The sequence below is a fragment of the Athene cunicularia genome, assembly GCF_003259725.1.
Source record: "Athene cunicularia isolate RWA chromosome 2 unlocalized genomic scaffold, athCun1 chr2_part1, whole genome shotgun sequence".
NCBI classification, from domain to species: Eukaryota; Metazoa; Chordata; class Aves; order Strigiformes; family Strigidae; genus Athene; species Athene cunicularia.
This window is the reverse complement of record NW_020799095.1, coordinates 57,774,962-57,792,989: the sequence shown is the minus strand read 5'-3', so window position 1 is coordinate 57,792,989 and position 18,028 is coordinate 57,774,962. Positions and strand designations below refer to the sequence as shown.

General features: G+C 43.8%; 1 protein-coding gene across 6 annotated transcripts in view; it reads left to right on the top strand.

The window, feature by feature from the left end:
- Window positions 1-18,028, top strand: part of ATXN1 (ataxin 1) — a 230,247-nt gene that overhangs the window by 167,892 nt on the left and 44,327 nt on the right. Inside the window, exon 1 of one of the 6 annotated variants that reach the window (XM_026842216.1) lies at window positions 14,622-14,640. The exons of the other annotated variants lie outside the window; for them this stretch is intronic. The gene's annotated coding sequence lies outside the window, so the exon portion shown is untranslated. Of the gene's footprint in view, window positions 1-14,621; window positions 14,641-18,028 lie in introns of those variants that run through there. 6 annotated transcript variants of the gene reach the window in all.

Genomic DNA, 18,028 nt, shown 5'->3' with positions numbered 1-18,028 from the left:
CTTGTCTTGAGTTTTGTCATTGACTTCATGAGAAGTCCTTTGAGCGCATTTGGGAACAGTTTGGCTTCTCATTTAGCTGTATCACTGGATACATGTTGAAAGTTTTCCCTTCTTATCCTTACCACACAGACAATCCCATCATTCTTGAAATGAATACTCCTTTTGCTGTCCATATGCAAGAAATTATGCAAACATCTGTGTAAGTCGCAACATACAAGACAGCAAATTCTTGGTCGCAGTCTGCAGAGCCCATCTTTCAAAGCCCTGTCTGCAGAGGGTCTGTGTGCAGCCATCAGCTTTGTTCTCTCACCACATGCTGAGTGTTGGTTTCATGTTCCACCGCTTTGCTGCTAATAACAACTAGTAGGGTTTTGTCTTTTTTTTTTTTTTTTTTTTGGTTTTATCAAGAAAATGGTATCAGAGTCGTGTGGGATTTTGTGAGTCATTACCAGAAATACTGCAGTGGGTGGATTAGCCCCTTCAAAGCAACTGCTCTCAGCGTTTTCGGGGTAGTAAGGTGCAGGGAAAACAGGGTCGCGCCTGTGATTTTTTTGCATGCAGCCTCGGGAATACCTTTGTTGAGGGCAATGTCCTTGTTCTGCTGGCAGCTCTCTGCTGTTTCCTGTTGGCATCATAAGAAGACAAGTGGTGCTCCTCTGTCTCCCTGCAAACATTGTTTCTCGTGGCTGTCCTTGCGTGACAGGATACTGTAGCACAAAACACATGCGTCTTGGTTATGGGGCTGTGCAACACAAGCCTGTGGCATGAGAAGCCAGGGCAGTGGCGCTTGCAGAAGTGCCGACAAGAGCGTGATTAAGTGTCTATGCTTCAGGTGTTGAGGCTTTCAAATCAGCCTCGCCAGCTTCTAGCTGTGTTTGTTTGTTACAGGTATCAACACTTTTTCCTAAAGGGTTGCGGCCTCTCAGTTTACGAAATGCAGCCCTATTTCCATCTCAAACGTCACTGAAGAGTACTTTCCCTAAAGTATATCAAAGCTAAGTGCTGTCTCCTTGCTTTTAATGGCACAGCCCAGCCCCGCACATCTGGGCTCTTGCCATCAGGCTGGTCTCATGGGAGCGACACATCCTCCTGGTAACAGCCCGTTAGTGGGACACTTGCAGAAACATTTGCTGGTTTTGTCACATGGTGCGCAGACTTTTCATTGAAGAACCCATTTGGGAATAATGTTCAAGACTTTGTTGGAGTCCTGCTGCTTCCCAGACAAAATTACTGGTCTTTGGAGGCCAGCACCAGGATCTGCCACTCCAAGCCTACACTGCCAGGATCCAGAGCACATGGGTTTGCATTAGCACATCCCACTGCTGATGTGTTTTCTGAGGTGGGGCTGAGGAAGTATTCACATGTTTGGTCTCAGATGCTTCATCCAAGCATATAGCAGCAAAGTTTCTTACTACAGCACATTTGTTTAGGGTAGAGGCTTTCCTGTTAAGTCCTGTGCACTAAAAAAAATATTTCCCCTTCCAAGAGATAACCAAAGCAATGTGAGGAGAATGTTCTGATGAAATCGGAATGGGGGTGGAGAGGAGGAGCAGTAGAGACCCATCTCCTGCCAGTGTCCAGTTTATGCTCCTAATGAAATGTGCAGCGCTCTGACATACAGCAGAAACCTCCTTCAGTGAGTGATGGCTTGTTGTGCCTGTATGTTCTCCCAAGCATAATTTATGACAAATAAGTATGTGGTGGCCTTCTCTGCTTCTTCCTATTGCTCTGCTGCTTTTCTTTTTTTTCTTAGTTTGGGAATGTCAAAGAAAAACAAGCAGTATTGTCGTTTCCAGCCAGCTCGTGGAGCCGGGGGGAGCTGGTAGGTGGCTGCTTTCCTGCCTTCCTACCTGAATCCAGAGTACAGCTGTCTCCCTCAAAAGTCACCCAGGACCCAAGACTGCCGACCCCTCACCTGGTCTCTCCAGACAGAACTGTCCTGGAGGCTACAGAGCTGTGTGTAAGGAGTGACCTGGCTCTCAGTGGCAGAGATGAGCCAAGGCAGAGCAGCTGGCCGGCATCTCAGCCACCTCCTCCTGAGAGAGGTGGGCAATCTGCAGCTCTTGTTGCTTTGCCCAGTGTGTGTGCATGCCCACAAAGTGGTTATTTGATAAGTTTGCAGAGTATCTTATTGTGCTGTACTGCAGTCCATACAAAGCGTAAGTAAGAGCTGTAGCTGTAAGTCCAAACTGAAGTAAGGGAAGGAGGCATCCCTGGTGGTGAGATAGATGCCCCTCCACACTTGGGCAGACATCCTCCCACACGCAGCCCTGCCACATGCACCATGTCAAGCAGTTGCTTGGTGTATCGAGGAAAGACCAGCCTCTCTTTCCCCTAAGCCATCCTGATAGCCTCTTTATCCTTCTGGCAAATCACTTGCGCTGTGGGAAGGGCAGAGAGGGTGTGCAAGACAGATCCTGTTGCAGTGAGCAGAGGGACCGTGGTAAATATGCTTTGTACGCAACTTCCATTCCCGTGTGCACCAGGAGAGGCACCAAGACACGGCATGAGAAGGAGAGGAAAGAGCGTCTGCTCAGTGTGCTGCTGGAGCTCAGTGGCTTTGCCTGCTTTACCAGATCAGGTTTCCCTGCAGCTGTGCCTGGTGGCGATAGCTGGGCAGCAGCTCTGGTGTTTCTTCCCTGCCTTGATGAGACTGGCATCAAGACATGGCTGCTACTGATGGGTGGGGGGAACAACTGCCCGTCTGCAAAGATTAAAAACCCATTTTCAACATGCCACTGGAGCAGGTGCAGGGATTAGCCTGCCTTGGCGTGGCTGCAAAGCGAGCTTAGTTGCAGCCTGCTGGGGCTTCTGTGGCTGAGGGGGTGGTGGTGGTCGCCTGCGTGCCTGTGAGTGAGAGTCTCATGCTTCTGTGCATGAGAGTTGAGACGTGGCATTTGCAAACTGAAGATCAACAGGATGAGTCCTCCAGTGCCACCCCAGCCCTGGAGAGCTCACATGCCGAGGCCTGGGGCACCACTGGTTCTGGGGATGAGGCTTGCCAGGGAAGTGGTGGCCCACATGGTCACTGGGCCAGCAGGGCTTGTGGTGGGAGCAGTTTTGAAATGACAGCAAGGGTAACAGCTCTCTTCCTTGGGATGCTGCAGGCAGGGCAGGGCCACGTGCTATCCTGGTCCCAGTGGAAACCAGACCTTTGTGGAGGATTGTCCTATCCCTTGTTCTTACATGAGCTTTATGTAGAACTTCCATAAATATATTTTTCGATTTCCCGGGCATTTCTCTTTTTTCCTCCTTTTATTTTTCTCTTTCTTTTTCCTTTTCACTTTCTTTTTAAATTTTCTTTTTCTTTTGATTTGGCCTGCTTAGAGTCTGAGGCTTTTTTCTTAGAAAATTAATAGCAGTAATACTGTTTTTTTTTTTTTCCTTTTGTTCTGAGTTTTTTGTACCTCTTGTGACTCAGTTGGAGCAATGGAACAGTGTCTGAAACTGTGGATTTAGGTGTGGCAACACCAGCCCTTCCTCCACAAAGGTACAAACTAACTGTGTGTTGTGTGTGTACTGTAGGCCTGGTTTGTGCAAATTTTTTTAATCCAGAGCATAAGTGTGGTCCTGCACACTCACGTGTACACATACATGCCTGCATTTACCTGGCAAGTCCTGGTCAGGTAGGGCAGTCCCAGACCTGTGAACCTCTCCATTGATCCCAGTGGGCAGTGCTCCTTTCTGAAGCCAGGAGCTTCTCTGGTCAGCCCTGGGGAGAGCATCTCTTGGTCTTGCAGCATGGCATCCCTGGTCCCTGATGCAGGACAGCATTTTATGTACACACAGACATGTGTTGTCATGTTGCCTTTTGTGTCAGTGCCCTATTGTAGGGTGGAATATTGCTGCTGTGTTTGAATATTGTTTTTTACAGGGTAGTCAGTTGCTTCGTGCTCAGAAACACAAATGCAGACGTGAAAGATTTGCAGAGGCAGGTGGTAGCCTGTATTTTTCTTCCGTTTGCAGTTTTTAAATAAAAAAAAAAATCTTTTCAAGTTCTACACTGTCAAGAATGTGGGTGTCTGACTGAATGAAAGAAAAATAAAATAAACTTGCATAATAAATACACTAGTAAATTTGCAATTTCCCTAAACTCTTAGCATAAATACAACCACTTTGGGGGCTTGGTTTGCTTGTTGCTTATCCAAGGAAGAGGAGCAGCTTTTGAAGAAAGTTTCCCTGAATGCCTTTCCTTATTATAATTATGTTAAGTATTAGCAGTGTACATATTCCAGTTACAGCATGAAATGCTACTTTCCAACAAAATCAGATCTGCTTTCTTTTATATCACGTCATATGTCAAGTATGGAACAAGACTCCAAAGGCCTTGAGTATATCTGCATATGGGGTTTTTATATTTATTTATTTAATAGTGCTATGTTTTCTTTTTCAGCATTTTGAAAGTTGACTGCCTAGAGGTAGGCACCTGGATTTATATTTAGGGACTGAAGTAAGTGGGATGGCTTTCAAAGGTCCTGTGTACCTGCAGCTCTCGGTGAATTAATTAAAAGCAGATGTTCTTTTTGGCAAGTTTGACAGAAACAAGTAGGAGATGCTTGGTGCCCAGCACCTTTGAAACACTAGCAGCTTATTCAGATGCCTAAAGATGGAGTTAGGCTTTTAAATTTAGGCACCCAAGTTGGAAAAGTTTTGGCCCCGTTATCGTAACAATCACTGTCCCCTCTGTCCTGAAGTGCTGTAGCAGAGATTCATCTGAGAAGCTGGAGGTTTGTACGTGGGAGTGAGCAGGGACAGAGTATGTGTCTCACTGCGGTGGAAGCGAGCTCGGCTGCCTGCCTTATAGCACATGCAAATGAGGGTCAGATGGCTTGACAGTTGGTTATGAAACTAAATAGAAATTATGCAAAATGGGATTGATTTTGCACATATTTTTAGGTTTTGTCTTTTAGGAGCTTGAATCTTTAATTAAAATACCAAAGAGGAAAAAAAAAGTACAGGCAGCAACTGTTATGTTTCATATATATACTGGATGTAAAGTAATAGCCTGCTATGCTCTTTTTAGGGATCATTTTTATCCCATTGCAACTGAGAATATAAAGCCATCTTACAACTTGCCAGAAGTGACACCTGCTTTCATACTTCCTAATAATTACTTTAGCTTTGACAGAAAGTACTTGGCAGGGTGCATACAAATTATGATTTGCTTCAGGGTACAACTAATGTCATAATGACTTTAAGAGTTTCTCTTTATGCTCAGGATATTTGCATGTACATGTTTTGTTGGTATGAAACGAGCGAGTAAAGAAGAGTTTTGGGTGACTTGTTTAACTTCTGAATAAAAATGTGTGCTGGATAGTGTAAGCATACAAATAGACTGGAAAAAGGAAAAATACATAGTAAGGTTTTCAGTGGCTAGTTGAGCATGCTTAATTTTTTTGCAACTTTCTGTTGCTATGAGAATGTCCTAGACGTTTGCAAGGAATAAAATGACTTCTAATGCTAGATACTCAGAGTTGTCTTGCTAGAGGAGAGAACTTACCTGTGGATAAGTGGCAGCAACCTGCAAGGACTTTTCTCCCTCTGCCCTGCCTTGCAGTGAATGAATACTCAGTTTAAAGTACATTTGGATGTCATATGTTCTCTTTTCCTCTGTTTTTTTCCTATTCTTGCAGCAGTTGAGTAGAACGTGAAGTAATATGTGTTTATCTGTCTGCAAAATCAAGGTCTTACTGTATCTTACCTCAGACTGTAGCTAGGATTTTAGTCTTAATCAATGGTTGGTAGTTACTGAGTAGCCTTTAAAGTATTCAGGATTAAACACATTAAACTATGTATTATATATAAAAGCCCATTTTGGGAGAAGGTAGCAGCTGCACAGAGATCAGTGATATACTTGCCCAAGATCAGCCCAAAGTCTCTGGTGGAGCAACTATGCACCTTGACATCAAGGTGGCAGGAGTTTTACCCTGGGGGCCCCCAAGGAGATTTTCCCTTCTCTGCATTATTTTACTGTTGATCAGCAATGTAAATTCTAAAATCCTAAGGAAGGGCAATGTCAAATTGGGTTTCCCTGTTCATATCTGCAACCTGTCTTCCTGTCTAGTTTTTATAGTGAAAAGGAGACAAGGGAGAGGGCAAGGAACAGGTATAGGGTACTGTTAAGCAGCTCACTGAACCTTTCTGAAGGCAAGTCAAACAATTTCTGAAAACCAGAACATGAAGTTTCCACGTGAGCTTCCTTAAAGAACTGGAAGAGGAAGGCATCAATAAATACACTGCTTTTGCAAGGCAGAATGAGCAATCACGGAAAACAGTTGGGAGTCAGGCAGTTTCTTATCTGAAGAAAGTACAGTATGTTACTTTTCCACCTCTGTTACGGGACTTAAAAAGACAAATGCCTTTTGCTTCCTGCCTGAAAGAAGCTAAGCTCTTTCTATAGAAAGAATGAATTTGGAAAACGTCTGGTGTGTTTCTGTGTGCATGTGTATTAGTCCGTGTCTTTTATCAGACAGAGCTTTAGGAGATACAAAGTTCATATGCGCGTGCATCTTCCATTAACAGAAAGACTTTGGAAAATTGCAGGGAATTAAGACAGCTGCAACAAAAGTGATTAATGGACTAGGGAAGAGAAGAAAGATAGAGAATTCAATACATATGATTTGTCTGAATGAGAGAGAAAGAGGGTGAAGGAACAAGGTGATGTTAAAACTACCAGTCCTATACTCAGGGAATAAATATCTGAGTTTGGAGAATTGTTTTTGGTGGCCCAAGCAATATGGCTAGGAATAATGGGATAAAATTCAGCGCAGAAAATGTAGGCTGAAATCCAGAAACACTTCCAGCTACTAAGATCTGTTAGACTGTGGAATAATCCATGGTGGGAAGCGGTAGAAACCATGTCACTTGAGCAATTTGAAATAGACTGAACAAAGGCAGAACTTCCAAATATGGCATGTGAAAGGTCCTGCACAGGGAAGGGGTCTGAGCATCACCTTTGAGGCTTCTCCCCCTCCTCCCTGTGTTATCTGTGGGTGGTACCAATGCTGACAATGGCTGGAAATCACATGGGGATTTCTAAGAGCACTGTATTTTAACATATATTTGAATAGGGATTTCCTTGAGGAAACACAAAAATCCCTCTCTGTTCAGCTTTCTACCCTGTAACTGTCTCTGCTTGTTGTACTTGTTAAAAAAAAGACAACAAAAACCCACAACAAAAAAACAAACCAAAAAACCTAACAAAAGAGAACAGAAGTTGCCTTACTGTAAAACTACCTAGTGATAAACTTTTTTATACTTCACTTGGAACAGGCTCATTGGGCTGCTCTCGAAGGCTGAGGAAGAGCTGTTGGCAAGCTGCATACAGCCATTACAAGTGAGAATGACTGAGCAGAACAGGCCTGTTTTACTCATTCACTTTTCTGCTGTATCCAAGCAAGTCATAAGTTCTTAAATTCCACTTCTCATGTAGGGGCTTGGTCTCCACAGCTATGTTTCTTTTCTGTTTTTTTTGGAAATAAAGCTGATTTTCCAGTGCATGGCTAGAAAGCTACAATATGTATGATGAAAACTAGGGTGTGGTGGGTTTTTTTTAAGAAGTTTATAGAGTTTTTATGTTACTTATGTTTTCAGCACCATATCCACCTAGTTTTTCCTTACCACTAGGTTCTCTTTGCTGCTCCATGGATAATCCAAGGAGGTAAACCTGTCACCTTCTTCCTTTCACTTCCTTCAGATCAAGTCTGTGCTATGAAATTTTAATGAGAGGAAAGTCTGATGCTGAGATGACTGTTCACCTGAAGCTTGCAGGGATTGCATCCTTGGATGCTTTGTGTTGAGAAGGTAGAGGAGCAGGCATGTGCTTCTGCACAGTGTTCCTGATACAGAGCTCTGCTGTGGTGTGCAGACTGGGCTGGCAGTATCCTGCATCTGTAGCTGCCTGATGTTTTAGTACTGTGTTTTCTCTCTCTCCGAGAGCCCCCTGAGTAAGGAAGAGGATTTGTGTATCTTCATACAGGCTTAGATGTCACAGCTGGGTTTTGTACAGTTTTCAGAGTCTCTGAGAAGCAAGGTTAACGATTTCCCACTGCCACCTGAGTACCAGAACACAGATGGGGTACTGGAGAGAAATACACGTCAAGGTATTTTTGAAACATTTATTTCCTTAGCAGGAAGTATTGATCCTGCAAATTATATTCTATTATAATGCCTTTATTTCTCCTGTATTAAATGACTGATGCGGACTATATTTAATCAATTTGTGTGATGGATGTTGAAGAACCAATGTAGCAGTTGGTCACCACGCACATCTTAGTCTGCTGCTGGCTGGTTAGCTGCTTTCAGCAACCCCAAAATAGGGTTTGGCCTGAAAATCGAGGTTTTAAAGGTTTATTTTGTCACTTAGTAATACACTGGGCTTTGGTCTCCCGATTTACTCATTTTTTTTTATCAGCGTTTATCAACACTGAGTAATGCCTGCAAATAATGAACCATGCTTCTGCTTGTTAATGTGCTTTTGTTGTTTTCATTGTTTGTAAGCCTATTTCAAAGGAGCAGTTGGGGTCATCTCTCAGACAGCATTGTATCTTCCTAAGTGTGTGCTTGTAGAAAACAAAAATGGTTCAGAAATGATTTGGAACCTTTTGAATTAAAGCCCATGTTCCAGATCTGGGAGGAGAGTAGTGATTTTTTTCCTGGCTATGTTTATGAGATGTTCTTTGCTTTTTATTTGCTTTTAAAATTCATAATACAGTCAAGAAGCAGCTGAGTTGCAGCAGTGGTAAAGAAGGTTAGAAACAGGAGCCATGTTTCTGCTAAGCTGTGTAGAATTCAACAGAAAATATGATCCTCCTTATATTATCTTGAGCTTTTCTGTAAGTAGTCCTGCTAGACTCAGATTCTGAGATAGATTTATGGGCAGGTCCATTTAAAAACTATGAAATCCCTGTCTCTCCCATCCTTTGGTGAACTAATTTTAACCTAATAGATCAAATGCAGTGCTGCCTTCCTTGGCAACCATTACAGAGAGCATGGTATGACTTTTCTGTGGCACAAGCTTAACTTTCTCTTCAGAAACCAGCCTGTTTGACTCTGAACGAGTGAATGGTTTGGGGTATGGTAATACTCTTGTTTGCTCAGCAAAACTAGTTTCTCAGGCAGAGAAATCATTCAACTGGTAAGAGTGGTTTTGGAGGGTTTCTGGGTGGTAGTTTCCTATTACTGCTGCTCTTCTTGCTCCTTTAGTGCCACCTTCTCCCTAAGGATGAGGATTTTGGCTTCAGCACTGCTGACAACAGAACTGGAAGGCCAAGATGCCCATTTTTTTCCCCATTGAGAGCTAAACAGAGTCTTGCTCCCAGAGAGGGGGAGTGAGAAGTGAGGTGCTTATTCTCACCAGCCATCTTGGCTGTGTGGGCACAGTTCAGCCAGGGACCAGCCTGGCTGCACCAGCCAGGCACTGGTGCAGTTGCTTGGTCTGACAGCTGGGAAGGCTTCCCCTGGCCCTGGCCAGCAGCAGAGGAGTTTGTATTTCCAGGCTCCCAGTGGCTCTCTGCCAGAGCTTTTCTGCATGGGTGCATTGCCTGGGACTGCCTCAGTTCATTGTACATAAAGGTATGGGACTGTATAGAAGTGGAGAGCAACCACTTTACCAGTATAACTCATCCCTCTCAGTCAGAGGATTGAGTCCTGGTCCTTCAAAGGGATTTGTGTGGGCAGATTTGGTCTCGTACCTGCCCAGCACATCAATTTGCTGAAGAGGGACTTTTCAGTGGCTAAGGCAGACTGAAAGAGGATGCAGTTCCTTACAACACAGCAAAGAGGGTAGAGAGCTCACCTTCAGCTTTTGATAGAGGAAGGGAGTTGGGCTTGGGTCCTCTCCCTGAAATACATTGGTCTCCAGAGCTGTCAGTCTGACATTGTTCTCAGCTGAAGGTTGCTTAAAATAGGGAGAAATAAAGGAGTGAGGAAGATGCTCAGAGAAGAATTGCCTATGTTTCGCTAACAAACCATAATGTGCAAAATGCTATTTTGCAGATCAAGATCAGGGTAAGCACACAAAAATTAAGAACCACCAGAAAAGTTGCAGTGGGTCAGCAGAATATTCTCTTAGAGATTCCCTTGCAGATTTAAGAGGAAGAGGAAGTGAGCAGCAGTCAACTCAGAGCTCAGCCTGACATTTGTGGACAGTGCATCAGTGAGTCTGGGTTGTAAGTGTAAAGGTAAACGGGACACTGGTACGAATGAGGTGGCACTAAGCGCAGAACGAATCAGCCTCACACGGCAGCAGCTCCCTTTAGGACTCCTCAGCTGTGCCAAGTGTGAGACAAACATCTTGGATGAGATATAAATGGTTCAGCAGTAACTGTATTTCAGGAGTAAAGAGAAGGCACCAAAAGGTTATAGGAGAAGCAGGCAGAAACGTTAAGAAAGCCAAGGGATGATCACATGGGGTGGAATTATTCAGCAGAGGGAGAACCCCGCACATTGGTCTTGTGATGAATAAAAACACAGGTTTCAGTGTATCATAAACAGTCTTTGCCTTTTACGCGCACATGCATTAACACATCTGTAATTACCAGCAGACTCACCTCAAAGAAGGTGGTGTTACTCTTACTTCCCCATCACATTTAAATACTCAGATCTGTGAGAAGAGCTGAGGATTCTTCTGTGTTTCCTGTCACAACTGTATACTGAAGGCAGCTTCAGCCAGTCTCCCCATCCTTCCACCTTCCAGTAGTATGACTGGGATTTCTGTGCACACCTGGGGACAGACTTCTTTCCCTGTATGCATGCCTTTTCTAACGGAAAAGTTTGCATATGTAAGGGTGTATGTGTGTATGGTTATGTAAGAGTATATGTGTGCCTGTGTATATGTTATGTAAGGGTGTATGTGTGAGGGAAGAATTGTCCAATCTGAAACTTACCTTCTTTTTTATTTCTTTCCTTTCTCAACAGGTTTCAGAATTAATTTTTAAAGCTTCAGTGCCCATTGTAAAGATGTTAAAAAAAAAAGTTTAAAAAAATTCTGGATTTCGGATGTGTTCTTTTTCTTTTGTCTTAACCCAAGGGAAAAAAGCACTGCATCTTATTTTTCAGTTGGAAAAAGAATGATTCAATTCCTGTATTTACTTCCAGAAAAGAAACAAATGCTTCTGAACATGGCATGTGCAGTTCCTTTTTTCACTGTGAGAGGGGGCATTTTCAAGCATTTAAAAATCTGGGGGTGAAATGATTAATGTAGGCACCATCTCATAGCTCTGGCATCAGCAGATCTCCGCTCCTCTTTTAGGATCACTGGGAGTTCACTTGACGTGGTATGAGGAGAGTAGTGTTGTGCAAGTGGTTTTCACATGAAAGGAGATTATTTTGGTAATTCATCCTAGCTCTGTCTTGCGTGAGCTCGTCAACAGTGGAAATAAGCAGAGTTTGATGTTCGTTTTCTGTCTGGTCTTGATCGTGGCTCTGTTTCCAGATGGTTTATACTGGTTTGAGTGTTACTGGGGTTGCTCCCTGATACAGAAGGGGGAGGATAAGGAGCATGCCCAACTGCGTATGTGCTGCCAAACTGGGGGGAAACGTCAGTCTGTTGGTATATTGTGATAGACTGAACCAGACCAGCATCTCTCTGCCTCCCCACTCATGACAGTGCAATAAAAAGGGGCAATAAAAAAATCTCTCCCGATCTGTTCTTGCACAGGAGCATAGTCTGCAGCCTCCTGATAGGAAAGGAAAAAAAATATCACCTGACTGAGCAGAGCCAGTGCCAGCACAACCTATCCACATGGTTAGGAAAAGCGCCTCGGGAGGAGGGAGCATGTTTTGCCCTGACTGGGGTTTAAAATCTTTTATCTTTGGCTCAGACATGAACTGAGTAATCCTCATGGTTTGGCTGCCCGTCCTGCAGCCTCTGTGTGATGTGTTGGGGCAAGGAGGGTGGAAATTTGCTTGCCTTTTTTGCATTTAATGGTGCATATTGGGAGACGGCTTCTTGCTGCACAACTGAGGGTTAGTGTCCAGTGCTGTGTGCGCAGCCCTGGCTGATGTGCTGGGCTGGCCCCACTGCCCTACGCACCCCTCTACTGCATGACTTTGTGTGGTAAACCAGGGAAGGGAGCAGGGAGAAGTGCTGTGCAAATCCGCTGCTGTTTCAAAGCAAAACCCAGTATTTGATTGTGTTTCCTGACAAGCTCTGTCTTGGGCAGTTTTGTACGTCAAAGTTGCATGCTGTGGAGATAGTGTACCCTTCAGGCGTGTTGGACTGAGTTGCACTCTTCCCCTTTGTGTAGTGTTGCTGGTTTGTTAGCTGCAGATTGGAGACAAAAGCTTTTACAATTAGTATTTTAATGGGAGAGAAGAAGAGTGACATTGTGACCCGCTTACAAATGTGGCTGAGATCGTCTGGATTTCAGCCCACACTGGGGAGAGTGAAGTCCCGTTTCCTGGAGATTAGTCCAGAAAATCAGCCCTTGTTATCGGTTCTTGCCATTTCACAAGCCCAAGTGAGCAGATTCCGGTGCTCCCAGGTATTCAAGAAGTGTACGCCTTCCAGTTGTCCGATTAAAGAAATTCCAGATAGCGCGGGGATCATTTCAGAGTCTGATGAAGCTGAGATTTCCTAAGCACAGTATTTACAAGCCCTCCTGCTAGAGAAGTGGAGGAAGGAGCTTCTTTCCAAGAAAAATGTAGGCTGGGTAATCTGACATCATTCAGAGTCACATCACCCTACACCCACCAGAATTCAAAGATAGAATGGAAATGGCATAATCTGTTCTCACGGTAACACTAATAGTACTGCTCCCGCAGTTCATTGTGCGTCGTCCCCACCCCGCCATTGCCACAATTAACATTTCTTGCAGTGACTTTGAAAAGTGTTGCCATAACAAGGTTGCTGATCAGCAACTACAAAAATCTTAACGAGGTACCTAATGGAGCTTTTTGTTTCCATTATTTCTGCTTAATATATTCTGAAAAAGTCAGGAGGTTTTAACCTTGCCTTCAGCTGCAGTACCCTGGCATGTTTAATAGAATACCGCTTCATTTGTACTGAAGCTAGTGTACGCTAAAAGGGCTTGGGGACCCCTCTAATGTAGTCAGTCAAATTGGTGCCTGAAGCCAAAGAAAACGTATATCCAAACACATGTTTTTGGTCTTGAGCTAAAAAAAATGCACTTCATGTTGAATAGCCTCCTCCAAGTGCCGCAGTTAATAAGCCATGTTGTGTTTTTACTGGAAAAGTATGCTTCTAGCCAAGCATTCTTTGCATTTTTCCCAGGATTTAGTCATAAAATCACTTTAGACATATTGCAAGTATGAAATGTGTGCACATCAGATAAAGGGCAGCAATTTTTGTTTTGCTGCAAAGCTCCATGGAAACATTTTTATCACCATCAAATGCATTATCCCAAGAAGTCTGGCCCCTTTCTTTACTGTTAACATCTAGCTGGATAAGAAAACACTGAACGACAGAGACCGCACTAACAAACTGTAGGTGATGGTGGTTTGGCAAACGAACGCACAGCACCATCTCTATGAGTTTGGCGGCATCAGAATCTGACAGCATTTTGTGTATGGTCTCAGACGGAGATATCTAGTGCTAATAGCTGGCCGGTGTGCAGATGTATGTGTTCAATCTCGGCTGCCTAATTCTGCATGCATAAAAAAGTGAGAAACCTGGAGACTTGCTGAACTATTTTAAGCATTATTATTTCAAGAAATGATTTACGCAAGCGAGAAAAGCCTCTAGCACAGTCGGCAGGCTCAGCCCTTCAAGGCTGTTGCATCTCACAACACACTCTCGCAGCCCCCTCTGGCTGATGCTCGCAGCATCGTTGCTCTGCTCTGGAGCTAGCTGCAAAGTCCTGCTGATGTCTGGAGGAGAACCTTCCTCGGGGCCAGAGGGGCAGAGGGGAATGAGATTCCTGGAGGGACCCTCTGCTAAAGTCAGCAGCAGCGAGGTTTTAAAAGAACAAGTGTATACGCGGTTTTATGTATTGGAATAGAGCGATCTAGCTATCAAACATATGTTCACACATACACAGTATACAGAGTAATGTGTATATACCACCTCGCCGAGCCAATCTGTGTTCTGAAGAAGAGAGATATTTAAAGCAGCTCTGCAAACTTTATAGCACTGGGAGAGACTAGCTGGGCTTGTCTCTGCGGGGACTTGCAGTAAAGCTGGTCTGATCTGCGTTTCTTTGTGTATACAATTTGAGTACATATTCGTGGGTAGCTGTATAAATGCTAAGAAACAGGCACATGGATTAGGCGTACAGATGAAGGGGAAAAGTCCAAGGAACAAAGAGAGGTTACTCAGCCCCAAATCCAATTTGAGCCCCACAAAGGTGTCATGGAGGAATGAAATATGGAAGGAGGCCATTTAAAAGCCATCCCCGTGGGCCTCGGGAGCACTGGGAGCATTGAATCATCACCACCTCACTACTTCTGGACCAACATCTTTCTCCTCACTTCCTGTGGCAGACAGCTACCTGCTGGGTTTGAAGAGCAGGCAGGAGCCAGCAGAAAGCCAGGACCAACTATGCCATGCTCGAGCTTTGCACGGGAAGGCAGAGTGGAGGTGGCAGGGTGACAGCGACTTGTTTGTCAGCTCAGCCCAGAGGAGTCAGGAAGCTCTGCTGTGCACCAGTCGTGGTGTCGGGTGCTCACCACCTGCCCATGGTGAGTCATACTTTTTGACAGATGAGTAAAACATCGGTGCTGTGATATTCATTCTTAATCATCTTGGGAAAAGATTAGCCAATAGGTTTGGGGTCTTTTGCAATAGCACATTTGTTGGTGAAATACTTGCTACGGTGTAATGTGTTGGGGTAAATGTTACAGATGTGTGTGAATCCAGGTTAGATGTTGAGCGCAATTCTCACCTGCACAAAGCCTCTATGATAGGAAAGTCAACAAAGTGGTTTTGAGTATGCAGTATTCCAATACACAGCATGCAACGGAAACGTTGGTCCTACCTAACCTGTTTCTTCTGCTGTGAAGGAGCTGTCTCTGGCGTCCAGCTGACTGGGAGGACTGCTCCACTCCACCCCTGTCTTCCCAGGAAAAAGCCAGTTTCTAAGCCTAGGTCCCATGAAACAGCCCCAAAGGGGAAGAGGTGGAACATGGGATCATGAGAGAGGGGACTGCACCCATCTCTCTGCTCCCTGGCATCGTGGCCAGCATGTGTCTGCTGGAGCCTCCTGAAGGAGGGCAGCTGTCCAGGAAAATCTCTTTCTTTTTGCTGGCCAGCCTCCACCTACAGGAGCAAAGTACCAGCAGAAGTCAGAATAAGATCTCAAGGGCAAATGTCACAACAATAGTGAGAGTAGTTGGGTTTTCCTTCTCAGGGTTATACACTAGAGATACAGTTGCAGGTTTGTGTGTGGTTCACCAGAGATATCACACTGCATTCATTCTGGATCAAACAGGGCTGGGGTTTTTCTCCCATTATAAACAAATCTCTGAATCTCCTTACTAGTTGAGTATCTGAAATATTTGAGCACTTCGCCTTTTTTGACAACTTGGCATTTTTCGCCTGCATGCACTGTAGCAGCTTTCGTAGAGGAGGAACTTCATTTCACTGCTGTCTTTCTAAACGCCTTTTTTTTTTTATTATTTTTATTGTACCTAATCAATCTTGTTGTGTTACTAAGAGCAACATCCCTGTCGGCCAGTCAAAAAGCTGGAAGTCTTACATGGCCTGGTGTGTAGCTGGGCACAAAGCTCCCTTTCATGGCTTCTGCTGGCTGCATTACCAGCCGTGCCGAGATCACAGTCCTGATAAAATGGTGTTGAAAGCACTGAGAGTTTCAGGCTTCATGCTCTCTGCTGAAGGGATAATTTTAGAACGTTCTTCCCCTTGATAATAGTAATTTTACAGCAATGTAACTGTTGGCTTTAAGAGTTAGATCAGTGTAAATGAAGGCAGAATCAGATCATTTCTTCTGAGGCAAAGAACTAAATTCTTTATATCAGCAGTTATAAATGTATTAAAAAAATCCAAATGTGCATACACACATAAAAATCTACATCCTCTCAATGCAAGACTGTAAATAATTAATATAATAACCTGCTTGCAAATTCAATCTAGGTATATTAAGTTAGTCAAGACATTTCAGATTAGTCCTCTTTTTTATCTTGTTTTGCTTCCTGTACACTCCATGAATGCAGGTAACTTCCACCTGCGTGAAGAACAAGCAAGATTTTTCCTTCTGGTTTGAGAGCTGCATTTTCAAAGGATCTTATGCCTCTCTTCCAGGTTTCCAAGCCTATTTTTCTGGCCCTTTTTATTGTTTTTCTTTCATATTTTTCTGTATTTCTAAAAAATAAAACGCGACACATTGTATCCACATTCCTAGGGGTAATTTTTGCAGCTCTTTGCCAATAAAGCGCTTAAAGACTTCTTGCAAGGTGATTGTACTAAACAAATGTAGTAAATAATCCTGAAATTGCAATGCGTCTCATTTACATTTGAATAGAATTACTTAGATGTGGGATGCCGGTGGTACAAGTGGCTCCAAGTACGCTGTTTCAGGTTTTGTGTTCACTAATACAGGCAGCTTTATCACTTGCATTGTATAAAAAGCATGACTCTCTGAAAAGGATACAAATCTCACTTGACTTCGGTCTTCTACGGTTGACTGAAGTTAGGGACCTAAATAAACCTGGTTCGATACTCAGAGGTGCCGAACAACTGCATCTTCTGTTTAAGTAACAAGGAGATGCAGCTGCTCAGCCCATCTAAAAATCAAACATTTTTTTAGGTTCCTAAAAATGGATTTAGAAGCCTAACTTAAGAATATGAGGTTCAAAATACTGGTCCACACAAAGTCTATTTTTGGTGATGAACTGAGATACTTCAATGTTTGTGCAGAGCTACCCGTTGTCATTACAGTAAGCCCTTCGTGGAGCAGTGCAGGACAGAAAAGGCTTTCTGCTAAATACTGCATTCACAGAGTTACAGAAATTCAGGAGGGGATTTGAGGACCTGAAATACCCAAAATAATTTTGCTTCCTGCAAACAGAGGTCATGAGGTAGAAGCCCCAAGTTCTGGCTGTTGAGAACTTAAAAAAAGCACAATTGCTTCTCCAGAACATAATGGTGCCTCTTAGCAGCACCCTTTTGTATCCTGGCTTTGCTATAGTCGTGTGGGTCATCTTATCAGGGGCATGGAGGTATAACATAGCTCCTTCCAGCCATAGTTCAGGTGAAGAAACCAGGTTGAATTTGGCCTTCTGTACCACAACCTAGATGCAGGATCTAAAAAATCCTTGCCGCAGTTTACTCTGCCTGCAAAAGCTTAGCAAATCTTTTTTTTTTTTTTTTTTTTTTTTTTTTTAGTAGATGAAGGTGCAGTGATACAATACTCTAAAACTTTCCTCATGTGGGCAGTTCAGTGAGTGTCTGAGAAGGCGCTGTATGTATTTGCATATGAGTTGTGGAAGTAGTACATTTACCAGAGAAAAGGTGAGCCAGCTGTCATGCTGTCTTAGTGATCTAGAGGTGGGTTAGACGAACTGGTAGTGCAGTACCAGAACCTTCTGCTGTGTTGCTGATGTCCACCTAGTTCCCTGCTGCTGCCAGAGGCTTGCCTTGGGCTGGGGACTGTTCCATATATATGAAGGCAAGAGTGCTGAGTCTTCCAAAAAGTAAGTTTGCTAGACACCATTTATATTTAAAGGGAGAAGAATGGTGATTCCCGCTCACAGCTACTTGTTAACCAGCCCTCTGAACTTGTGTTAGATTTATCTCACTTAGATAAGGTACAAGCAGACCCTAAGCACCAGTAACAGCAGCATTTATATGCCATTTGCACAGCAGTGAAGTATGAGACAACATGACACTTAAATTAGCGTTCTGCTCATTGATAGGTAAGGACAGATGCTGTAGCGTGTAATAAACCCTTCCTGCATCTGCTGCTTTGAAGAATCCTGTGTGCAGTGCTGTGATATGGCTAAGTGACCTGTAAGCTCACACTGGATAAATTTGGTTAATAGTGGTGGTTTAGCCCACAATTCCTTTGGGTGTGTGTCATGTTAGACAATATTTCCGGAGGGAGAGCAGCCT